The 10,065-nt window shown below is 32.7% G+C and overlaps 1 long non-coding RNA gene across 2 annotated transcripts; it reads left to right on the top strand.

Moving 5' to 3' along the window:
* The first annotated feature begins 225 nt into the window (after window positions 1-225).
* LOC129905209 (uncharacterized) lies at window positions 226-2,443 on the top strand. Of its 2 annotated transcripts, XR_008770563.1 has the most exons (5): window positions 226-397; window positions 1,413-1,683; window positions 1,770-1,890; window positions 1,977-2,102; window positions 2,162-2,443. It is a non-coding gene; the product is annotated as an uncharacterized LOC129905209 (long non-coding RNA). The 2 variants fall into 2 exon arrangements; XR_008770562.1 differs by lacking the exon at window positions 226-397 and having other exon boundaries at window positions 982-1,683; window positions 2,162-2,439.
* The last annotated feature ends 7,622 nt before the right edge of the window (window positions 2,444-10,065 follow it).

Genomic DNA, 10,065 nt, shown 5'->3' with positions numbered 1-10,065 from the left:
CGCAGCAGCAGCGATCCAGCAGCAGACAGCACTTCCCCCTTTAATAATAGTGTCCCCGTCCTACCCCATTTAACAAAAAAAAAAAAGCCAGTTTCCCTAACATCCCCTCGTTTATTTTTTTGTGTTTGTGTGTTTAGTTTTAAGTTATAATTGTAAATAGAATTAAGTGAAAAAAAAAAAAAATTTGCAAAAAGGTATAAAGGTGTTTAAAATAAAAAGAAAAAAAAAAAAGGAAAAAAAAAATTAAAAGAAGAAGAAAAAAAAGATTATTCGAAAGTGAATGAACAAAAAGAAAGAAAATTTCCTTAAATAATTATTAAATTTTGTCCACTATCTACAGCTCCAAGTCCAGAGCGGTGCACTGCTGCGGAAATTCATAAAAATATCATAAAAGCGAGTAAGTAAATTTTGAATTCACTTAATTATTTGAAGAATTTCTTGGTTTTGTTCCACTATTCAAAATTGAATACTTATATAAAGAAACAGAAAAGTTTACCTGAAAGAAAAAAAAAAGAAAATTAATAAAATAAAATATATATATAATATTAATATATAATATTATAGATATTAAACACAAGTACTTACCAACTTACCTGAATCCTTACCTAAATACTTACCTACACTGAAATAAAAAAAATAAATAAATAAAATTAAATACTTACATACACTGAAAAAAAAAAAAAAAATTTTGAAAATACTTACCTTACAATAAATAAAATTTTTTATACTTACCTTTTATAATTACCTACACTAAAAACAAAAAAAAAATAGAGATTACATTATATATGTATATATAAACATATACCTACTCACAAAAAAAAATACCAAGAATAATACAAATTTTTTTTTAAATTATTTTTATAAATTGAATAATATAAATATACTCATACACTGAAAAAAAAAGGAAAAATTTTTATAAAAGAAAAATATAATGTATAAAAATAAATACTAGCTTTACACTAAAATAAAAACATTAATAAATTTAAATTTTTAATACATACCTTATCCTGAAACCAAGTTGATATAAACTTAAAAAAAATTAATTAATACTTACCTTATAAAATTGTTTAGTTTATAAGCCATTTAATAAATGTATTCAATTAGTTGAAAACCAGAATTTTTATGGTTAAACAGTTAACCGTTGAAATTTTTATCCTTTTTGAGAAGCTCAATATGGTGTTTAATTAAAAGTTGGGTCAGAAGCAGAGTAAAGCTGGATGATTAGGGGATTTTAGGGACAAGTTGGTTCGGGATTAGGGGCTACCACACAATACTGGAGGTCGTGGTAGCCATGGTGGTATCTAAAGGATACATGGGTGGGAAAATCCTCCGAGGGCCAACAACATCTGGACCCTCGGCCCTACTGGAGTCACCGCTCCCCCTAAAACTTTTAGCATAATTTTTATTTTCAGCATATGGACAGCATATGGAGGACATGAGGACAGTTCGTAACAACAGTCCAATACTTCGGCTCCAAGAACTCACCCCCATCCAACGAGCAACGGCCGGTTGCCAGCATGCCGAACGGGGGCCGGAGTACTGGACACCCCACCCCTCTGCCTCTTGCTGCCCGGACCAGCCTCATGTACCTGTACATATGAGGTTGTAAGGGTGGTCTACGAGGAGTGCAGAGGGGCGAGAGTCTATTTCGTTACACAGACAGGAGATCATCATGGCTGCTAGGTAACATAACATATATATTAATCTGAGTAATACCGATGTATATATATTAATCTGAGATTTTAAATTATTGTAACTTCTTTTTCAAGGCGATAGTGGGAAAATAAAATGGAGGAAGCGCTCACGATAGCTTCGTTTGGGGCCAAAGTGAAGAGAGAGCGATATTGGAAAGAAATTATTTATCAGACAGGAGATCATCATGACTGCTAGGTAACATAACATATATATTAATCTAAGTAATACCTTTGCATATATATTAATCTGAGATTTTAAATTATTGTAACTTATTTTTCAAGGCGATAGTGGGTATCCCATAGGGCCTTTCCTAATCACCCCTTATAGAAACGCGGATGAAAATTCTCGTGAACTGAACTTCAATTTTATTCATTCACAGGCCAGAAGAATCGTCAGTTGTTTAAAAAGTTTGTTCAATTACGATTTTTTTTTAATGCTCAAAACTTAATCAATTTAACTAATTTAGGTCGATGGCGTATAATAATGGAAGAAAGGAAGTTAAGATACAAGCCGAAAAGAGTTGTAGAACTAATAAACGTCTGCGCTGCCTTGCACAACATTTGCTCAATCCGTAATGTGCTACATCCAGAACCCGAAACTAATAACTCTCAACACCATGGCCTTCAAGTACCTCCACCTGGAAATAACTCTTCGATTACTGAACCTAAAAGAATCTGTGACAGTATTCGAGATGATTTTTATACCAACTATTTATTTAAAAGCAATTCCGCTAAACTTTGTTAATTAAATAAAAATAAACTAATTTCACAGAAAATATTTGCTTTTCTAAAGCTTTTTATTCAAAAATATTGCTTTTCTAAAGCTTTTTAAGAAACTTAACGAGCAAAACGCTTTAACAAAATACAATACAAAGTAAACCTAAATAAATACACATTCATAACTGTAAACTCTATAAACAAAACACTTAAAATTAATTTGGTTTGTACTTCCATGTTCTATAAGCCATTTTTTCCTATAACTCAATTACTCATTTATCATTTTAAACGCATAACAAAAACAAACTACAAATGTAAGTATTTGTTTTGTTTTTTATTTGCGAATAAAATCATAAAATGATTAGATACTGAGTGTAGAAAAAACTTGACTATAGTTGTAGTTTTGGGATTACTTGGCGGCCTGAGAGTTGAGTTCTAATAAATTTTAACTCATTAACTACTTTTGCCACTTCCAACTCCCTCTTCTTGATTTCTAATTCCTCCTTCTTTAGGTAAGTTGCATTTTCATCTCGTATTTCACCAAGAGTTTCCAATTTTATTTGTATTTTCTTTGTCACTGCCATTATGGGGTGAATGTGTTAAATCCTCCAGAAGTTGTGCGATGTCATCACTCTGGTGATCACTATTTTCTGCTGGGTTTCTTTAAAATAAAAATTTAACCATGCACACACAAGAAAATAAAATTGAAAAATACCTTGTGTAGCACTAGCGGAGCCAAAAGAAAGGCCACCTACAATGCCGGTAACTGCTGCTTCCATACTGCACACAGCTGCTATGGCTTCGTCAGTTTCGTCCAGCTCTTTTAAATCAAATGGACCGCCACCAGTTTTTTTTATGGAATTTTTGTTATCTGTGAGTTTCTTTTTTGTTTTGTATTTGCGAATTGTCCAAATCTAATACAATATTTGTTTCTTTATTTTTTCAATTTTCATTATAAATTTATCTTGTTACTTACTCTTTTCCATTCTGCAACAGATTTTGTTGGTGGGCCATTTGCATATTGCATTTAAGGACCTCGCCAGTTGCTCCCATTTGTGCTTCTGCGATGTTCGCCCTGAGCTCGACAAGGCAATGTATGACTTTGCGAGCTCGGGGTGGTTTTCCATATACACCGATATCATTTTTATTTGGGCTGTTGAGGCAGTCCTTAACAAAAATAAACATTTTTCTTACATTATAAATTATTATTATTATTTATAAAATATGTATACTTACATTTTTGTAAGAAAGAAAATTACACTGGTTAACAAAATTAAACTTTTTTTTTGTTGCCGAAACAAAAATATACTTTTCTGAAGGTTTTCGGTGTGCTGAACTCGAATCCGAAGTAAAAAAAAATTAATCAGCTCCCGTTTTTTAAATATATTAGAAAATGCTGTACATCGGACCTTATTCTTTTGTATAAGGAAAATTTTTTGAGCGTATTTAGTAACGGTTTTTTAAGAACTATTTTCCACCTTTTTAAATCTGTTTAAATTTTTCCGATATCTTTTTTACTGCCCGAGATATCCTTAGTTGTTTGGCCTCCTTTATTATGTATGAAGCCAAACTGACTTACTTCATTTAAAGATATCTTGGGCTATTGCCCGAAAGATAGAAAATAGTTCTTATAGAAACCTTTACTTAAAACGCTCAAACAATTTTCCTTATACAAAAGAATAAGGTTCAATTTATAAGTTGAATTATATTCAATCGCTCCACTTAAAATAAAAATAATTTTAATAAATTTTTATTATTTTTTTTATTTTTTTCTTCGTTATCAAAAGAATAAGGTCCAAAGAACTCAAAAAAAACTTTTTTTGATTCGAGTTCAGCACACCGAAAACCTTTAGAAAAGTATATTTTTGTTTCGGCAACAAAACCCTTGTAAACCAATGTTATCAATCACTCGACAGTCGATAAATTGAAACACAATGTGACTTTGGCGAAGTTTATGCTTAGGCTTTGGTGAAGAGATAAACAAACATTTTTCCAAGGCTAAATAGAGCAACAACATTTTGCATTGTTTTTGTTTTCAATGATAAAATTATTGACATCTTTTCACCACTCCTACTGACAATTCGCGCGTGAACTCGTCGATAGCTGTCAGTTTATAGAATGACATTTATAATATGTTAGTGCTGCCAAGAACTCAAAAAAAATTAGTGATCACGTTACGCAGAACAAAAGAAAGGGGGCCATTAAAAGTGACGGTCAAATACCACGGCTTAGCATTAAAAAACAGCTCAAACGTGCACTTTGTGATAAAAGCATGAAATTTACATCATTGGTAGTACTCAATATAAGAGCCTACCACTTTTTTTCAAAGAGCAATTGGTAATATTCTGATTCTAGCTCTTTAAGTAAAGACTATTCATAAAGAGTTCAATAACTTTTAACATGATGGTCGAGACACTTTGGTATTAATTTTATTCGATCTTAAGAAAATACCTCGAAATCATGTATCATATTAATCAAAATGTTTCATTACTTATACTATGATATGCAATAAAGCAAGTGCAACACAGAAAAAAAAATCTATGACGTCACGATTTCGAGATATAAGCAGATCAAAATTAATTTTTATCTTCGAAACGTGACGTCATAGATTTTTTTTGACTCCGGATTTGAATTTAAAACGCTAAAATCTATTAGAAAAGTATATTTTGTTTTACGGAAAAATAAATTCTCAGTTTTATTGGTGGTAGTTGAAAAGTAGTAGCCAGAGGTCTTCATTCCTCGTGCTCTCCTGAGGAAGTAGTGGAAGATCTTGTACAAAAAGGCTACCAAGCCCTTGATGCAGTCAATCTATTTAAGAATGAGACAATTAAAAACTCCTCTGGAGAATCGACGACAAGTAAGAGGTTACTACCTTTATTCATGCTAACTTTTGACAGTAAACAAAGTGTCGAAGAGATTTATAAAGTAAGATCAATCTTGGGCATAGCTGTTAAAATTGAACCACTCCGAAAATCTAAAGTTGTTCCGCAGTGCAAACGTTGCCAAGCTTTTGGTCATACCCAAAAATACTGCAACCGCGAGTTTGCTTGTGTAAAGTGCGAAGGAAAACATGCAACTAAAAATTTTCCGATGAGCAAAGATCAGAAAGCAAAATGTGTGAACTGCCAGGGTAATCACCCGGCAAGCTATAGAGGCTGCCCAGTTGCCAAGAAAAGAGTTCAGAAGCAAAAATACATCTGCTAGAGACAAACCCAGAAACACAGTAAATACCAATTTAACTGCTGAAAACAATACTAAGAATGAACCGCCTAAAACAGCTGTTCAAAGTAAAAGCGATGAAAATAAAGCCTATTCTCAGATTCTAAAAAATGTGCGGAAGAATGAAGAGACTTCCATAAAAGAAATGCTACACCTCATTCTTCAACCGATACCCAACAAACGCGGCTGAAAATAGCTTACAGCTTGTTGATAAGATAGATGAAAGTGAAATACCAATTGTAAGATTAAAAGAAATAAAAAGTATGTGTTTACATCAACTATCAAATAAAAAATCACCAGGTTACGATCTTATTACTGCTCAGGTTATGAAAGAAATGCCTTTGAAAGCCTTCATAAAACTCCAATATATAATAAATGCATGCATTAAGCAACGGTATGTCCCACACCATTGGAAAATTGCTGAAGTTATTGTCATACCCAAGCAAGGTAAGCCACCTACAGAAGTGACGTCTTACAGACCAATATCGCTTATACCAATTATGGCAAAAGTTTTTGAAAAACTGCTTCTGAAGAGACTTAGCAAAATTATAGAAGAAAGAAGGTTAATCCCAAATCATCAGTTTGGCTTTAGAAATAAACATTCCACGATAGACCAAGTTCATAGAATAACGGATGTAATAGAAAAAGCATTAGAAGAAAAACAAGTCTGTTCAGCTATTTTCTTAGATGTTGCTCAAGCCTTTGACAAGGTTTGGCATGAGGGACTTGAGTACAAACTGCAAAGGGATCTTCCCAGACAGTACTATGAAATATTAAAATCGTACATCTCAGACCGATTGTTTAGAGTAAGGTACGATCAAGAATATTCGGAATTGAAGAAAATAGAAGCCGGTGTACCACAAGGAAGTGTCCTAGGTCCTACCCTGTATTTATTATACACAAGGGATATCCCAGTTGGGAATCACACCATAATGGCTACTTTTGCAGATGATACCGCAATTTTGGTACCCGACAAATGTGTCTCTAGGGGAGCAGTAAAGCTGCAATATGCCGTCGACACAGTCAGAGATTGGACCGAAAAATGGCGTATCAAACTCAATGAAACAAAATCTTCACATATAAACTTTACAAATAAAAAGATAAACAATATTCCAATATTCATTAATAATCAAGCTGTACCTTACGCCAATACGGCCAAATACCTTGGAATGACTTTGGATGCAAAGCTAAAGTGGAAAGAGCACATCAAAAAGAAAAGAGAAGAACTAAACTTGAAATATAGAAAAATGTACTGGTTACTTGGTAACAACTCTGATTTATCAACCCAAAACAAAATAATGCTGTATAATCAAGTACTAAAGCCTGTTTGGACCTATGGTATCCAATTATGGGACTGTACAAAGAAAACAAATACCGAAATCATCCAAAAATTCCAAAACAAAGTCCTTCGTGGAATAGTTAATGCACCTTGGTACATAAGAAATAGCGATCTACATCGTGACTTACAAATAGAAACGGTTACAGAAGTTTTTAAAAAATACGCTGTATCCCATAATCAGAGACTGCAATGTCATACCAATTCTGAAATGGTGTCCGTCTTGAATACTAGAAACCATGTTCGGAGATTAAGAAGAACCAAGCCTCATGAGCTTATGGTCTAAAAAAACATGGGAAAGTATTAAAAGTTTAAACTTCCCCCAAAGTGATTTTACAAAGTTAAGAAAGAAAAATCTGATGTCGATCTCTCAAGATTGGTCCTGATAAAGAGGTGGTTTTAGTGGTTAAGAGTCCCACACTACTTAGTGTCGAATACTGCCAAGTGTCTTTTGAAGATTTCCTCCCGTCAAAAAAAAAAAAAAAAAAAAAAAAAGTTTTATTGAACATTGAAACTTTTATAAAAAAGTTATATAAATAACGAAGTCTTTCCAATCGATGTTTTATTTTTTTTTTACATTCACAAAGGCGCCCCAATTTTTTTCTATTTTACATTTTCAACGGCGCTCGTATTGTTTGTCCTAAACTTTTTGAAGAATGAAGGCGCCTCCCAATTTTGGGTTAATTTATTTGGCTTCCGGAAGGACAATGGTGTCCAAAATCTTCGTTCATCTTTGAAGAACAAGGCGCCCCAATTTCTTTTGAAAGACTAAAGCAATCCTAATATTCCTCCTACCAATTTAATTTTTGCAAAGGTGCCCCTATAATAATGAATAAGGAAAGAGAAGGGAGACGGACAGAATCCCGAAATTAAAAATCCAGAAAGCCCAAAATCCAGAAAACCCTTAATTCCGAAAACCCAAAAACACAAAATCCCGAAAACCCACAATCCCAAAATCCCGATTTCCCGAAAACCCAAAATCCAGAAATGCCAAAAATTGACAGCTTCTCCATTTCTCATAAAAACTACGTTTCTGTGCGTTGTTCCCCCCTCCAGGGCACTCTAAGTCATTTCAATTAACTGTGAAAAAAATCAGAGTTTCTCGGGTTTTCATTTTACATCGAACACCTCAGAGCTTTAGTTTCATCAGCGAACATCGAACACAGAGGAAATAACTCTGGTTGAAAAAGGAGCTACAAAAAACGCTTGACAACGAATTCGGAGCGACCCAGAGTGCCCTAGAGCTCACAACGAACAAACCTTATACTTATAAAGGTATGTTGTTTTCGATTGGCCGTCCGGAAGCGCCTGGAATCATTAAAAAGCGTGCTGCAAGTTTTTTATTCTCCTAGTGAAAAAACAAAAACAAAATAATTGATTTTTCACCAATACAGATATTAAATTTTAGAATTGGGTGGAAGCGATTCAAAGTTTTTTATTGGATTTCAGAATGAGTGAATCATTGAGTGATTCCAATTTAAAACGACATTAATGTACCTTGTTGAAAAAGTTTTTGAAAAAAATATTGTTCAAATAAAACCAACTGTACTTTGTACTGTAACTTTAAATGTGTTTAAACAAAAAAGTCAGAGATAAAGGTAGTCTTGTCAATTGAGCCTAAATGACATAAATAATTATTTTTTTTTTAAGTTAACCTTTTTAAGTTAATACACTGCACATTTTTAATAAATGCATTAACAAGTATATGAGGGGTAAGACATAATCTGCTATTGCTTTTTTTCGTGATTTTAAAAAATTGTTTTTAGATGAATTTTTTTTTAGAGGCGCCACTTGCAATCTTGCCCAGGGGCGCCGGTAGTGCTTAAACCGGCACTGCTTAAATCGTGGGGGTCATGACCCCCCCCCCCCCCCCACCCAAAACCTCAGATGAAAAACAGAAAATTATAAGGCAAAAAGGTGGAAACGAGCTTTTAAACCATAAGAAGGGTTTCTTTATTGTTATGACTATGCTTTAGGAAATGATTCATGGGCATATTAGCAAGAAGTCGTTTTTAAATGTAAATATAATGAGGCCATGAGAAAAACTTTTTGATTTCTTACACATTTTTTTAATGAAAACTTTTAAAACCTGAATAATCATATAATTTTCCATGATATAATAACTATTACATGATTACATGTATTCCGATCCACGAACGCCCGGATTTTTATGCAAATGCATATTTTTTTTTGGACAGCCTTAGAAACAAATGAATCAGATAGTTTTTCGAATCAAGAGATTTGCTTTAAAGTGGCATTCAACTGTTTGCGCATATTTTGGTATAAATGCATATTCTTGCTTAGTGACCATATTTTTACAATAAATGCATATTTTTCGAGCATATTTTAAGAAAAATAAATTTAAGGACCTTAAACTAATTTCTCCGATAAAACATTTCTATCTTCATCTGGAAAAGAATACTGTTGAGAACTTGGCAGCACTAAACACAACCCCAGCTGACTTTCATAAGTTTTAACTATAGGTTTCTCAGTGAGGCTATAGTAAAACTAGAGGGTTGAAACTCGCTTAGTAAACAAGTAAGTTTGATGAAGGAAGCAATTTCGAAAATAAATGCAGTAGAGTCTTCAATGGGTCAATCTATTTACAAAAAAATAGAAAATGTTCTTAAAAAAAAAACGAAGGATACATAAAAATGATTAGCTCTTTAATTAATGCTCCACTAACGTCTGTGGATTTGGAGAGGTCATTTTCCATGTATAAAAGTTTATTAAAACCAAATCCCAACGTTTTAGTTTTGAAAACTTCAGGAAGCATTTCATGATTCATGCTAACAAAACCTTTTTACGAAAATAATGTACTAAGATATTATATAAATGATATATTTTTTACTAAACCTACCTGAATTTAATGTTAATTTTATTTACTATTTGTTGTGAAAACTTTCCATTAATAAAAGATTGAATTATTTTTTATTTTATTTAAATTTTTTTTTGTTTACTTTTGTATTGTACTGAGTATTTTTGCAGCATATTTTAAATTTATTAAGGCATATTTTAGATTTTGATGGCATATTAAGTAATTTTAAGTGCATATTTTAGGCGCATATTTCGTGTTTTAAGGGCATAAAAATCCGGGCC

This window comes from Episyrphus balteatus, chromosome 1 (genome assembly GCF_945859705.1).
Source record: "Episyrphus balteatus chromosome 1, idEpiBalt1.1, whole genome shotgun sequence".
Lineage (NCBI taxonomy): Eukaryota > Metazoa > Arthropoda > Insecta > Diptera > Syrphidae > Episyrphus > Episyrphus balteatus.
Note: the sequence above shows the minus strand (reverse complement) of the source record. Positions and strands in the feature narration are given on the sequence as shown.